The sequence below is a fragment of the Thermobia domestica genome, chromosome 9, assembly GCF_964235325.1.
Source record: "Thermobia domestica chromosome 9, izTheDome1.hap1.1, whole genome shotgun sequence".
Lineage (NCBI taxonomy): Eukaryota > Metazoa > Arthropoda > Insecta > Zygentoma > Lepismatidae > Thermobia > Thermobia domestica.
This window is the reverse complement of record NC_137462.1, coordinates 149006940-149023462: the sequence shown is the minus strand read 5'-3', so window position 1 is coordinate 149023462 and position 16523 is coordinate 149006940. Positions and strand designations below refer to the sequence as shown.

General features: G+C 34.2%; 1 long non-coding RNA gene across 1 annotated transcript in view; it reads left to right on the top strand.

Annotated features, from left to right (window-relative positions):
• Nucleotides 1–4584: 4584 nt before the first annotated feature.
• LOC145694176 (uncharacterized) overlaps nucleotides 4585–16523 on the top strand; it is a 29590-nt gene continuing 17651 nt past the window's right edge. The window contains exons 1-2 of the long non-coding RNA XR_014132949.1: nucleotides 4585–4730; nucleotides 14865–14946. This is a non-coding gene — a long non-coding RNA (uncharacterized LOC145694176). The remainder of the gene's footprint in view (nucleotides 4731–14864; nucleotides 14947–16523) is intronic.

The window sequence follows — 16523 nt, the reverse complement described above, 5'->3', positions numbered from 1 at the left end:
TTTTGCGAATGGTAATCTATCAAGAATTCCAGTTCTGCTTAAAAATAAGGTTACATTAAAAATGTTTACAAAGTACTGAAGAATCATTAGACAGAACTTGAAAATGCCTTACCATATTAAAATATTCGTGATATAAATTGAAGAGATACGACTGGAATATTATTGCGATTACATTTTCGGGTAGTATGGGGTTTGACACCTATTGGAACGCACTGAAGGGAGGTACTGTAATATTTAAGCAACATCCGGAAGACTTTTATATCTTGTAGGATATGTGTCTATTCACACGCGCATTGAAAATAAGACATGTAACTTGTTGACTAAGAAAATTACTGTAATATATATTATCAGAAATCAGGAGAAACATAGTCAAATATGTATAATAGTTTTCGGGCTAACAACACGTAAATTCAACGTTGTCCGAAGGTTCGAGAACTGCTCCCCATTATTCTTGAAGGGAAATAGAAACAGCAAAGTTAGAAAAAGACGTTCACTAGGAAAGACCACGTCTTCAGAGAGGGTAATGCTGCAACCCGTTTGTCTACATGCCTCAACTCTATGCAGTTAGTATACTAAAACAGCTGTCGGTGGGAAGTGTATGTCGCGGTTTCTAACTTCGGGGAGATATTTACACGCGTGTCTGGTACAATGGGTAGATAGAGGAAAAAGAAGGGTAAACAAGAAGATAGGAAAGCGTAAGAAGATTTTTTAACTCTGATACTTTTAATATAGGGACAAAAACCTGGTTTACTAGGCAAATCCCCTTGAATCTTGCGGCACTATAGTGGACGTGAAAAGTTTTATTTGGCGGAGAGGTACACTTGTTAATGTTAATGAGAGATACGTATATTACAAGATTGTCACGTATCCTGTTTGAGTTTCATCCAGTTGTACAAAAATAAGAAGTGTTAGTTGTTGAAATTGAATGGAAAGCATGGTCTATTATACAGGGGAACAGTTTGTCGTAAATGTAGAAACGAATTGAAACTAGAGAAAAGAAGAGAAACATCTAATCTAACCTAGTCTAACCTGATCTAGTTTAGTATATTTTTTTTTTTGGACGAATTTAGTATCTCCCTCAAAGCTGTGCAACACATAAGCCTGGCTCGGTTAGATAGCCTGCTTTTTACTGGCCACCTAGCATGAATTGGTTCGTGTTTTATGAACCATTTTTTATGCCACACGTATACAGGTACACTATATTTCGAACAATAATCAGCACAAAGTGAAACAGGATCACAACCTGGTATTTTGGGGAAGAAACTAAATATTTTTCACTTTTTTTTTCGAGTTTTGTGTAGTCCTGCGGTACAGCATTAATGCCGAATTTTTATACACTAGGCTTAAATTAAAAATGTTGCTTGTATATTAAATAGCATACACGTGGCCCAGAAGCCAGACCCCATGTGGATGAAATACCATAGACGTGGCAGTAAATGTATTAACTCATGGCGAGTTCCGAAAAGGAGTGAAAACAGATTGACATTTTCCCTCATTCCGCACGTCATTCCTTCAAACCTTCAGTACCTAGAAATGTATACAATAAAATACAGATTAATATTTTAAGACTAGGACACATTTACTACGTAAATTTCATACACGTAGTACAACACAAGGGCAAAAACATATCGATCACCCTACGCAAATAAATAAAGCAATTTGAAATAAACGAACAACTGGAGACTTAACTTAGCCTGAGCAAACTTCTTGAGGAAAACACGGTTTAATCTTTTTGCATTGAAAGATGATCGGTAAGATGACACACTAATCTGTCATTAAGATGATCTGAATTTTCATTTAGAAAGTGTTCTTACTTGTCGTAATATTATAATTATTCTTCTTTTCTTATCTTCGTGTAAGTAATATATTGTTTTCCTTATTTTCAGATTGGCTAGGAAGCACCATTACAAGAAGCTTTCTTCTTACTACTAAAGCGTTACATTTGATACATAAATTGTATCTAATAGCTTATTTCTAAGTTCTTATTTCTTAATTTTTTCAATAAATTTCTCTAGCATTCCAATTAATTTAAGTTATTTCTACCATATTTTATTTTTTTTTTTCTGGAAGGTATAGTCAGAGTTTTAAGGTTTTACAAGAACTGTAAAAATGCCAATTAAGAAACATGATAGCGTTTCCGAAAATTCGTCTCTCTGGTAATTTTCCTAAGTGTTAAGTCATTAATGACTATATCTATAGTCAGATTGTACTATAGATATAAACATGAAATTTGATGAAAAGACTAATTTTGTCTCCAAAACGAAGGCAAGAAAGAATTATTGAAAATATACGGTCTAAGGATGGGGGTGGAGTGGCAGAAAGGATTTTATTGTTTTGCCATGAATAGACTATCTGACGCATCATTATAGCTAGAGAGATGAATTTGGCATACATCTGTCTAAAAAAAAAAAAAAAAAAAAAAAATCGGACTCTATACTAGACCAGCAGACTATCTACGTACCGACAGCTATTGACTGTAGATGTTCCAGGAACTGAAATGTATAAAGGTTCTTTATCATAGTAGGCACATATATATAGTAGGCATAAAGTACTTTCCGTCATAAGACTCTATTTCAAGATTTAGAGGTTCAATTCTTATAAAAATGCCATGATAAATAATTTTAATGTGGATAACGAAATATTGCTTATGATCTAAAAGCACAGTTTGATTTTGTGGGTAAAGTTATTTACATGGAATGAGTTTAGAGTGTTTCGTCTCTTGAAGTATTGCGAAACTGATATCTCTTTTCAGGAAGTGATACTGCTTCTATTGGAAGAACTCTATCTTGTCTTGTCCCAATAGCAATTCTATTTGTCTGTAATATCTTGTATATTTTTAAATTTTAATAATAGGAAACAAATCCTTGTAAGGTAAATCTGGTAATTTACTATATATACAAACCTGTGAGGATAAGCTTGTAAATTGAAGATAAAAATATTAATATTGAAGTTTATAATAGAACATCATGTTTTATTGTACTATATACCTGAATATTTGGAATATTTAAAAGCACAAGCAAGCACAAAGTATTGCTTAAGACATCTGCATATAAAAGTCCTTTTATTTTTTAATTTTAAAAAGATAATGTTTACAGAAGTTTTACTTAAACTTCTGTCAGTATCATATTTTCTTGAAATTTTCACAATATTTAATATTTTATACTATTTTTCAGAATTCAGTATCTTAGTTCTTTAGATTGACCGTAATTTCTAGGAGATTACAGGGAGAATTAATAATAATAATAATAATAAATATTTTAAGCAAGTAGGTTTATAACCATTATTATTTATAACTTATATGAGGGGACGTTTGACGTATGAAGAGTGTTCACAAAAAGACCGAACTTATTAAATAGCGGGCCAACTTCTACACGTACTGCGATCTGGCTACTGTGCGCACAAACTGGTACATCTTGGGAAAATAATGTCTTTTATTGGGGTCTGATCTATGCATTAATTGTCGAGTAACTACTGATTGAATGACGTCGTGGATAAGCTGCTCATAGTGAAAAAAGCAACAAAGAAGTTGCGGGAGCACCGACTCTGTGAGGAATTTTGCATAAAAGTGGAGAAAACTTGAACGGAAACATTCGAAATGCTTAAACATAGAAAGATGAATCCATGATCCGAACGCGGTGCTATGATTGGCTTAAACGTTTTACAGAGGGCGGAAGTTCGGTTTCGGAAGATTCAAGGACTTTACGACTTTTCACGTCAGCAGACGACCAACATACTCAGGTTGTGTGTTCTGTAATAAGTAAAAATTGCCGTTAATTCTCTGTGAAGTTGCTGAAGGCGTTTGGGTAAGTGAAGGACCTTGCTACCAAATCTGATTAAAAAACCTGCAAATTATCAGCGAAATTATTGCATTTCCATTATGCTCTACGCCCCGTATTCTCCGGACTTGGCCCCAGCCGGCCTCTTTCTGTTTCCCGAACTTAAAACAACTATGAGAGGACGTCGTATTCAGTCCACAGAGGAAATTCAGGAAAATACGACGTCAATACTAAACGTCATCTAAAAAGAAAAGGGATTTTCAGCACGCGTTCCAAGACTATAGGAAACAATTCAACGGTGTATTAGCAGTAGAGAGGAGTATTTTGTACTTGATAACTTAGTGGAAGAAATTTTGTAGAATGAGCAATGAAACAAGGACAGCAAAAGTGTGGTTTTTAGTTGAACACACCTTGTAAGTAGCACCAGTACTCAAGGCGTTAATCACTTATTTGGAGTTTTGTAAGGAATAGCCGAACAGCTGTAATTTACAACTAATTATGTTCATTATTATTTTGCCATAGTATTTTTAAAGGTATCGCTAAAAAGCAGCGTAAGATATGGCGCAGACAAGACATTTCATATTGTCACGAATGACATTGAACCGTCATTTTCTTTCCTTACTTCAAATATTTTTATTGCTTCCTATTGATAAAGTACAAAACGTATGATTGATATCAACGTGAAGTATCTTCCAAATGCATGCTATGTTAAGATTAGTATAAACCTCCATTATTCATGACATGGATAGCTTACATTCGTGAAAATAAATATACTACCTTTGTTTCTCACATTCTTATATAATGAGTAATGAAGTTGCACTTCCTTCATTTGTTCGTGTCCATTAATATTGTTTGTTGTCAGTGTGGGATTGGGTTTAGTTTTAGTAACAGTGAATATTTGTTAGAATGCGAACTTTGTTTGTATTAATTCTTATTTGTGCAGCTTTAGCCATGGTAAGTGTATTAGTACATAAAACTGTTTGAATGTGATGATCATAAATTTGTAAATATCCTTGGCAAGGTTCGAACGTTTCTTATTTACTATTTCTCTCTCTCTCTCTTTTTTCTCTTTTTTATTTTTTTTTTTTTGAAATGTCACTAGTTATTAATTAACGCCTTCTAAAACCTAACTCCCTAATAGCTATATGGTTAAGTACGCGCTTTTAGTGAGGAAGACCCAAATTATATTCCCGATGGGAGTTTATTTGGATCGAGTCCCACGTTAAGCTGTAGGTCAGCGTCCCGTATAATCTCGATAACTGTAATGGATGGTAAACTAACCAATTTTCAAAAATCCTCGTATTAGCGTCTAGATTCATAGTCAAGTGTTTATGGATTTTACTCATATTTGCATATATTTAGTTAAATTATAATGCTTTCTCACCAACGTTTTACTCATAGGGTTTCGTACATGCGGAAATATACTCTCTCTTCCGAAGTTATATTAGCTTTAACAATTGTTGTCCTTAGTTCGAAAAAAATATTATATCTTCATATCTACTTCAAGGAAATTTATCAAATATACATAGCCTATGTATGTATGTATGTACGTATATATATATATATATATATATATATATGTGTGTGTGTGTGTGTGTGTGTGTGTGTGTGTGTGTCAGAATTATAACAAGATGTGAAAGGGGGAAACCGTTTCCAAATAATAATGTTTTCGATCTAAAGTGAAGGAATTTTTAAAATTAGATGAGCCATTTGGGATGTACACTCTTTATGCGCCCAATGTTAAGTGAAAATGCAACGTTGCATTTGCATTTAACATTGGGCGCGTAAAAAATGTACAGCCCAAACGGCATGTCCGATTAAAAAAAATCCTTCACTTAGGATTGAAAACATCATAAACATCATATTTGGAGACTGTTTTCCCTCTTACATTTTGTTCTAATTCTGAAAACAACAAAGTTACTGAGACACCCAAGACACCATATATATATATATATATATATATATATATATATATATATATATATACAGAGAGAGAGAGGGACAGAGCAGGACATGTGGTATTTTCGAGCTACAAATAATAGATACATTAGAACATAGTGCTCTGATACGGCCTTCCAAACCAGACAAACATTTTTCCTTAGGAAAATTTTGGAAAATATCCTGAATTTGTCCCGAATGTACAAATTGTGACGTTGAATGTACAAATTGAAAAATGTGTGATATCATTCGAATGTCTGCTTATTCTTAAAGACATTAACATACTAAGAATGACGCTGAATTAATTGTGGTATGGGTATATGAAAAGCTTGTCACAAAAAACCTGCTATTTCAGTTCATAGTAATTTTACAGAGGATCATGAATTTCCCTGCACGTTTCTGAGGACACAAATTTATAATATCTTTCGTTTTTTAAAAAATATATTTTACATACGGTATCATTGTTAGTTGGTATTGTACTTTTCAAGCATATATCTACTCACTTATACATTTAATTTTAAGTACAAAATTCGGCATAGCATGTTTTGAAAATAAAATCATGATTTAGCATTTTTTGGAAATAATTATATTCAAAAAATACTATTACTTCAAAGGGAGATAAGGTTGTCAGAATTCATAAATGTGTAGCTAATCACAGTTTACTACAGTTCACTACAGATTTGTTTTTAAAAATGTTGGGTTATAATCCTTTTTTATAGCCAAACAATTATTTTAGTTCTTAAAACATTCACAAAACTAAAAATTTTCTGTCAAAACTTAAATTCCAAGCATCTATTAGTTTATGAAGCATGCGAAAAAGTTCGATAAAATAGGCTCTAAAGTAATGTGGATTTGATCTTTTCCTTTTGATTAATGAAGACTTGAAATGTGAACATTTAAAAAAAAGGGAAAAAGGAAGTAGAAATAACAAATGAAGCCGTATTGACATAGAGTGTGTTTTGTGAGTGTCTTGGAATAATAGATTTTGAAAAAGAGTAACTAAATTTTGAGAATATTACAAAATACGCGAGTATTCTATGAGACAGAAACTTTAGAGGAGTTTAGATGAACAATAGTAAGCATTAGGTACCTTCTGAGATGCTGGGTGACAACTTCCGACAGAACTAACAAGGTGAGTGTTCACCCATTTTGCAAACGGAGGTCTTGGAATGCAAAATAGAAAAATGGAAGGAAGCTTCTACAACAACATTCCATTATCTTCAGCTTCACAGAACGTAAGAATCGAAGTTCTGAATGTAAATCTAGGAAAGAAAATATTAACTTTTGCTATAAAAAACTCAAGATCATGAATTTTATTAAATTTGCACCAAAGCTGGCAAATTAAAGCCACTGTGCACTATATTCTTATTACATTGTGAAATTTGATTATACAAACCAAAATGTATTACTATAGAAAAAAGTAGGAAAGAAGTTAGTGTATGGAAAATGTTTAAAACAACATCATTCGTGGATATCAAATGTTCAAAACTCTCAACTCTTTATGTGTTGAACAACAACATGCTTCTGCAAATCATCTTTTATATTATAATATAAAACTTAAGTCTATTGTAACAAGTAACTTTTGATATCAGAAAAAAATTAACTTAATGTTTGTTGTAATTTATTTTCTGAGTTCGGAAATGTAGAAGTTATAAACTCAATATACATGCAATATGGTACTATAAAGTACAGGAATTTATGAATTAAAATATCAGAGAATGTTTAATGTAATCATACTGAAATGTTGACATATAACTTTTAAATAATTTTATTTCGCTTTCGAAAATTGTAATTGCTTATATGATATTTTCTTTATCATGATTCATACTTTCAAATAGACTTCAAAATGTTACAAAATATAAAATAGATAAATAATTAAGTTAGTATGTACCAATAGTCAACTTTTACAATATAAAATTGCCTTGTATGCAGTTTCTCCGCAATAAAAATTTGAATTGTTTCAAATGAAGTTTTGACAATCCTGTAGTTAAAGGCTTTTATCATATCATTTTTATTGAAACGTGTATCTTAACGAAATAGGGAACCAGCACGTGTTTTTAGGGATGGGTGAGTCAATGAATTTTTCAGGAAAGAAGTACTTTTTAAATACTAAGCGCTAACCAAAAGTCATATTTTGGAATATTAGGACACTAACGACTTACCATACTTAACTACATTTTTTTTTTTTTTTTTTTTTTTTTTTTACACATACACAAGTACCTTTAAGTATGTTGCCGTTTCGGAACAGGGTTTGGCTGACACAATGTGAAGTCCGAATCATGTTTTAGAAAATGTACAAATAAGATATTTATAAACAAACAACTGTTTACTTATGTTCATTTGTTTCAGTGTGTTTGCATGAGTATAAGTGGTTTTATCAAAAAAAAAAAAAAAAAAAAAAAGATGAAGCTTAGATAATATTATACACCTGTATAATAATAAATGCATTCAGTTATATGAAAGTTACTCTAGACACATACACTGGCGCAAATCCCGGGTTCCGAGGGGAACATGTCCCACCAATCTTGGACTGGGGGGACTGTCCCCCAATAATCTGACTTAAAAAGTGCTTTTTGGGATAAGTAAGATGATTTGTCTTTGATTGCCACAAAGTAATGTAAGATGAAATTGATTTATTTTGGCTTTTCCATTTTTTTTTTTTAAAAAAGAATCGCATTCTGTATTATTTCAAACTGAATTTCGTGCTGTGGTGCGTTTAGTAGTATTCATCAATATGTATTAACCCCTCTTCTTCTACTTGGGCACAATTTGCTATAAGTGGCATAGGAGGTTATATCTTTCTCCTCATATCGGAAAATTGTAGGTACGGACAAAAATCCCGGGGAAATGGGGGACATGCCCCCCAACATTCGAAATGGAGGCTCTCAGAATATTCGATTTGAAAAATTATTTTTGCAAATAAGTATGATGATTTGTGTCCGACTGCCACAAAGAAAAGTGAGATGAAATTGATTTATCTTTGCTTTTCCATTTTTATTGAAAATGAATGTGTGCGACTGCATATGATGTAGCCTGGTGGGAAATCTTATCTCCTCCTCTCCTATAGGTCCTAGCACACGAAGAGTATATAGACTACCCAATGTCAGTAGAACCCATCTTTCCACTAAATGCGCATTTCATCTATTTGTAGTATCAGCCTAGGCATTTACTCATGCTTCGTAAGCTAACTGACTCTATGGCCTATGGAACCCGGAGGTTTAATGCCGCGTTTAAAAGATCTCCACTGACTTCTACCCTTAGCCAACTGGATCCAGTTTCTACTTTGTATTCCTATTTCAGCTTGATCCATCTTAATATTGTCCTCTCATCTGCGCCTTGGTCTTCCTAATGGTCATTTTCCAATTGGTCTTCCAGTTAAGACTTTAAAAGCGTTTCTACTTTCTTTCATCCTAGCTGCATGATTTGCCCTCCTAAGTCTCCTAGACTTGATGACTCTAATAATGTTTGGTAGTCCGTATAAATTATGTAGTTCCTCGTTGTGAAGTTTCCACCATTTCCGTTCCTCTTGGGTTCGAATATTCGTCTTAGGATCTTGCTCTCAAATACTTTCAGTCTATGTTCTTCCCTCATAGTAAACGACCATGTTTTGAAACGATACAGAACAACAGGCATGATCATCATTTTTTATACTTTAAGCTCCAAAATTCCTCGACAGAATTCGCGACGACAAGAGATTTTGAACTGAATAATAACACGAATTCCCTGCTTTTAGTCGACATTTAATTTCTTCGTGAATATGATTTTCGTCTGTTAATATTGATCCTAGATATTTGAAAATATCCACTTTATCAAAAGTATTATTTAATATTTTAACGCATTCATAATTTGCAGTATTACGTTTCCGACGCACTTCCATATATTTAGTTTTCTCAGCATTAACTTATAAATCTATGTCCCTGGAAACGTTTAATAAGACCTGTGCATTTCTTTGTATTGTTCCTCTATCACCCCCTATTAAATTTACAACATCAGCGTACACCATAACCTGGTGAACACTGTTCAACTCTGGGCCCTGGTTGCTATCTTTGATTTTCCTTGTAGCGTATGCCAGGACAAAGTTGAACGCGTTAGGAATGGCGACAACGCATCTCCTTGTTTCAGGCTATTTTCGACCTGAAAGCTCGTAGACAAAAATTTTCCTACCTGGACTTTACTTTGGGATTCATTTTAACATACCTTAATTAATCTAATTATCTTTTTCGGTATTCCAAATTCTGTAAGAACATTGTACTATGTTTCTCTCCTAACTGAATCGTAAGCCTTTCTAAAATCAATAAATAGTTGATGTACCTAGGTATTTTATTCCCACTTCTTTTCGAGTATTTGACGAATGGTAAATATTTGTTTGATAGTTGATCGATTTCTTCTAAGTATGCACTGATAATCCCCAATAACTTCATCTGCGTATGGGGTCAATCTTGCTAATAGAATGTTTGAAAGAATTTTATAGGATATTGACAGAAGAAAAATGCCTCTATTATAATCATTTTTGTAACCTTTCTTATGGATGGAACAATGATTGATTCTTTCCACTCTTGTGCCAATTCTTCCTTGTTCCAGATAAAGAGGATAAGTTTGTGTACCTTGTTTGGCAATTTTTCGCCTCCAGCTAAAATTAACTTAGCCTGAATTTCGTCTATACCAGGAAATTTGTATTTCTTTAATTTCTTTACAGCGATTTCTGCTTCTATTCGGTTAGGTTCTGGAATATACGGTTCTGTGGTATGTATCCCCTTTCTCCACGCACATTAGCTTTTGGCTGCGTGTTAATTGACTGCCAAGGTGATTTGAGGGTACTGGTCCCAGGAGGCCATAAATTTCATCTTACCTTTGGCTCGATTATGGATAGTTATATTCACATTTTTGTTCCGATATTTTGTTTCTCCCGAAAATGTACCAATGGAAGCCGAGCACCTGATGTGATTCTTATTGTCTCACAGTAATTTGTGACAATGAGCATCATATATGATGCTCAAGAACTTGGATAAGTTAGTAATTTGTGATATCAAGCATGAGCATCATATATGATGCTCATGCCCCCAGAGAAAAATCAGGTGAGCACCACATATGATGCTCATGGCAGTCAGCAAATCGTCAAAGAAATCTTTCCCTCTATTTAAAATGCTATCTGTATCAATGAGAACTGTTCCGTCAGCTTTCTTTAATACAAGCACGAGGTTGATAGCCTTTCTTAAATTCGTTGATCCCTTTATACATGTCCCGAATGTTTTTATTTTTACTATTATCTTCAAGTTCCTTAATTTTAGCTTTCAAAAGATCGCGTTTCTTTGTTTTAAAAGTTTTGGATGTTTCCCGCCTGATATCTACGAAATTTTGAGTAGTTATTTCATTCGAATTTTGTAACCAACGTAATTTTGCCTGTTTTCTCTCCTCTGCTAGTTTAATGCATTCCTGATCGAACCATGATTTGTTCCTATGTATTTTTGCGTGTCTCAATTTTTCGTTTGAGAGAGGATGCTTCGTAAGCAAAGAAAAGAATTCAATTGCTGGAATATTTTTCTCCATAATTTTAAGGTTACATCTGTTAACTCAAGAGTATATGGCATGCGACAGATTTCTGTAACGATTCCTGTAATGCTTTCGAGATTATCATTATTATGCTCAAATCAGAGTATCGTTGCATCATATATAATTGATATTCTTTCTTCATAGTTTTGGAGAAGTTATTATTTATATTATTATAAAACAATTTTAACGCGGATCTTTGTGGATGCCTAATTAGAAACATACCAATTATAGATATTCAAGTATTCAGATTTCAGAATGTGTTCACGGCAGTGATTTGTAATACTGATATGTACTACTACTTCATCTACATCGCCTAATATATAATATAATACACAACAGGTTCACCTCATAAATCAGATTCATCTACCTTAATATGAGTTTCATCTCCCTTCCCTAGAATAAGCCTCAAATCTGCCCACCTCCCAATGTTGACAACAACCAATGGCGTATTTAGAATTTCGTTTCGAGGGGCTATGCCCAATACAAGGAAGGAAGTGAGCAATTGCCCGTCTGGGTTTGAGAATTAAATATATTTTAATTTATACATAAATTGAAATTTTAATAGCAAGAATTGCAGACCGATAAATCCTATATGATATGATAGAAAAGTTTAGGAGTGAATCTAACCCTTTATTCTATTCATACAAGAATAAGGAAGCATCCTCTTGTCCTACCTAATTTCCAGGGCTAATTATTCCCCCGTTTTGATTTTCTTTAATTCAAACATTTCCTTCTTTTAAAAATAACTAAACGATATCATTTTTCCTTTGTTATAATAACTAAAGTCCCGTCATGTTGACATCCGCGCAAGTTAGTGTGGAACACCAATTTCGCTTATCAACTCCTCTTAGTTTCGGTGTTACTGATGACGGCCGACTTGAATCACAACTGACAACGGTCGATAAAGTATGATAGGCGAAACGAAAGAAGTAACATCAATGAAAAGAAACAGAAACGTAGAAAGGACGAAAGAAAGAACAAAAGGACATGGAAAGTCAATGACATTCTTAGAAATGTTAAGAAGGATTATTGTTGTACGTGGAATGCGAAAAACTAACAAATTTATTTCGGTGGAAGCTTGAGACCGACGGCCCCTAAATATGCCACTGAAGACACTTTTGCTCCCCTGATCCTCCGCAGCATTTTTCAACACCATATATATATATATGGAACGGTCTTATCCGGCTCCCTTCCAATGTTGGAGACAGATTTGCGCTGATGGACACATGAGAGTTATGAAGTATATTATTTAAATTAATTCCAGTCGGTGTAACTTTTATGCGGTTTAATGTTTTTTCTGAAGGAAAAATGGGGAACAATTTCTGCAATTAAATAATTTTCTATTCATAAGGATGTTTTTTTAAAATTATTTACATAAATTGGCTGTATCCATCAGTTTAGAAAGAGAATAAACGATTTAACCTGTCTTGGCACTGACAAAAGTTATTTTGAGAAGATTATGAGAAGGTTTGTAAATCTTGTGAAATTAAACGTGCATCAATAAATATATTGACGAACAGAAATAAAAATTACCTGTACCTTTAAAATATGTTTCACAAACTTTATTTTTCCTGTGTAAAGAGGAAGCATTTTAGTAGTGGATAATAATAACAGAGCAATTAATTATATTTTCTTGTTGGGTTGTAAAAATGAAGCCTATCAGTTCTATGTTCGAAATGGGGGCCACTAGCATCGAAGTATTCTTTATAATGCTGGGTAACAGAGCGGTATGCAAAAGTAGTTGCAGTTACAAAGATTGATTCATTTATATTGAGCCGAAGTCAATGTGCAACTGCATCGTGCATACGCAATCCATCATCGTGAGATTGCTACTAGGCTAGCAACAGTAACTCGTTAGTCATGCAGTAGAAGAGTGTGGTCAAGGATAGTGTTGTGCCGTCGAAACTGAACGGACTCTGGGAAAGGGTTCATTGTGCTCTTCCCCACGCTACGTTATGTACCAAGTCCGTAATTTCAATGTCGTTCGTGAAACCATGAATCGAATTACACGGAAATATGCCCACAGAGTCCTGGTCCCACCACACCTACACAAGCAACTAGAAAAAGGCATCCTTGAAGAGGACCCCCCTCCGCTATTGTGTTTGATTTGGCGGACCTCCGAAAATCTCACCACACAACGTGCGATGTCTAGCAAATGCTGCACATCGCAGTCGACAAACAACTGTGCCATTCACAGGGATTCAAGTCGTTCGCAAGAGCAGTGTGCTCGGTCTAAAACCGTATTACATAGCTTAGCAAAAAATAAACTGCAGGCGACAATATGAACATCTCGCAGATGATCGGTGAAAGTTTGTTGTTATCTTTGATGAACTGTGGATTAGTGAAAGATTGTGATAAAAATCGGTCCATTATATTCAGACTTGTTGACGCCAAGGTCCGAAACAATTTATTCCGCAAATGTGCAAGAAGTTTCCTAAAACTGTTCATGATTGATCCGATTTCTCGTACAGGGCCAAACCAGGTTTCTGAAAGATAGACCAAAACGTCAGAATCGATACTGTGTAAGACCAAACTAATGTCCTGACTAAAATATACCAGCATAAAAAGCCAGTATTTGATTTGATTTGATTTCAGTTTAGTGTCCTTTTCAGCAGACGTGGACATACTGATAACGGGGAATCCAAACCTTATGAGCTCCCGACGGGAATTGAACCCGAGTCTCCCACACCAAAGGCAGGTACGCTAACCGCTTAGTCACGAGGAAACTCAAAACCCCTGTATTATACTGACAGCACGTGAACCAGGTTACACTGCACCAAGAAAAAGGAATTCAGTCACACGACGAATACATCGTTGGAGTTCTATTGCAGTATGTATCAGAAAACTGGAATTTCGGCAACTCTCTTCTCTGACATATCTGTCAAGAGTTCAGATGCTAGGACGCTTTTGAGTCCTCAAGTGGCGCCTATCCCACTGTCGAATCTACACTGTCTCCGGCTTGGGGAGAGATTGTAAAGAGGAGTGGGATACAATGCCTACGGTCCAGCTGCAACACTGCCTACTGTAATGGAAACTTGGATGGCAGGAAATAGTCAATAGATGTATCGTGCAGATGAAACACAACCGGTGGTGGAAAGACGGCAATTCCTAGGTAACATGCACATTCAAATTTGGCACATTATTAATGAATCAACCTCTGTAATAGAATAGGTAAATTCAACTTCCTACCACATATCCACAAGGTTTCTTTTCTTTTCTTTTAGGGCAAACGCCAAATCCTTTAATGTGCCGCAAAGATTGAAGTCGTGTGAAATCCGTAAATCAAGTAAGGTATTTTACAAATCCCCATTGCTTCATTTATATCTGTAAGATCTACAAAATATCCTACATAACGATAAAAATGTATTAATATCCCACCCGTTTGAAACTAAACCATAGCGTCATAGGAAAAGATGACAATTGCCTAGCCGATTTAGTTTTGTAACTTTTCAAGTATCCACCTCTATTGTGTTATCAGATGATTTTATTTGTGGTTTGAATTTTGAAATAGTGGATGCGTTATTTCAAGATATGTTTATATGATTAAAAAAATAATTATTGTATTCAACCACTGATTTACATCTATTGTGTTTTAAACAGGAAAAGACAAATGATGATCAAATAGTAATGACATTCACTAATGTTGTTAAAATGTGTGAACAGAAGACAGGAGTGAGAAAAGGTAATGAAGTTTGAAGTATTTCTGTACCTATGCGTCGTATCGAAACTTCATATCGTTGGATAGTATGTGTCCTTTCGATTTGAATACATTACATATGTAGTTGAATTATGGGATACGCGTGATGTATTTGTAAATCATAAAGGTTTTAAAGTACAGTGGAACTAGCTGTTGGCTGCGAGTTCAAAGGCGGATTTCTTCAAGTTGAGTATATTAAATAGAAATGCAAAGATCACAGTTTAGTCATTTGCTATTTTCTAACTCCGGAAAAGGAAAAGAAAACATAGAAGAAATAAAGGAAATACTATTAGTAAATATGCATTAGTACTATAATTAAAAATGCTACTCTTACTAGATTTGTTTGGTTTGACAGCGGCAATTTTCGTTCTGAAAGTCCTTTGAGACTTCCTATCATTTATGGAGTAAAAATTGTAAAATAGTTGAAAGACACGTGAAATGATAGATATAATTTAATCAACCTACATCTTGTAAATCGTTCCAAGATATCTCTTGGTAGACATTCAGATATGGAGTGCTCAGAGCACAACGAAATCAAGTCAAGCGACTAGAGGTGTGAGGAAAATGCACTAATAGTTTGTATGGCTCGCTTATTTACATGAAAAAAAATTATAAAGAGTTATTTACAAAATTTGAACATACATTTTTAAAGCTGTGTGAGAAGCTTCAGGTAGAGATCTAAAGATTGAATATGTCCAAAATGACTAAACAAGTGGACTTGATTCTTTAGTGCACTGAGCCTCCATATGTAACATTAGGGTATTTCTATTCTGCTAACCGATCCCCTAAATATTAAACAGTTATACCGCTTTATCAGACAAACAGGACTTCGTACCTTAAAATGACCAACAATTCCAGCCATTAGCGCTGATTTCTGTATAACATTTAGGGGTCTCATTTAATTTGTCAGATATAATTTAACAAGACATTAATGAGAAGTTTAATTCTCATACGTAGACCCAAACATACTTCAGGGAGGCAGGTCCTCTTGATCTCCAGTATCGGCGTGCATGATTCCAGTCCCTATCAAATTTCTCAAATAGGAAAAGGGAAACGTAGCTACTTCAATTGTAAGAGAACTTGTGAAAATCACTCGGAACCGAACCCCTCCAAACAAAATCCCCAATTCTGAAAAAAAAAATAAGTTTACAGCTAATGTATAAATCACATCAGGTTATGTAACAAGATGCCTCGTACGTTATTTGATAAACGTGTGGATAGACACTGTATGTGTGTCTTCTTTAAAACTTGGCCTAACCTACGATACGAACTTCATAGGGACTCAACTTCATGAGTACATTGCATTAGTATCAATAGTGTTTACCTAAGCATGTTTCATTGTAACAACATTGGATGTAAATGTTTTGCGTTGTTAAGAAAGAAAACTTAACTGATCTATTATCTGTCAACAGTATATACTGTATATCTAATCAAGTTTCTCTCGTTAATTTGGTTAATAGCGAAACTATTAATTATAATATTGGAGTGTTACGTTTGACAACCGTATGCCGTTAGATACCTTGTTATATGTTTTGTTTCATAACTAATGTAGAATGCAGAAT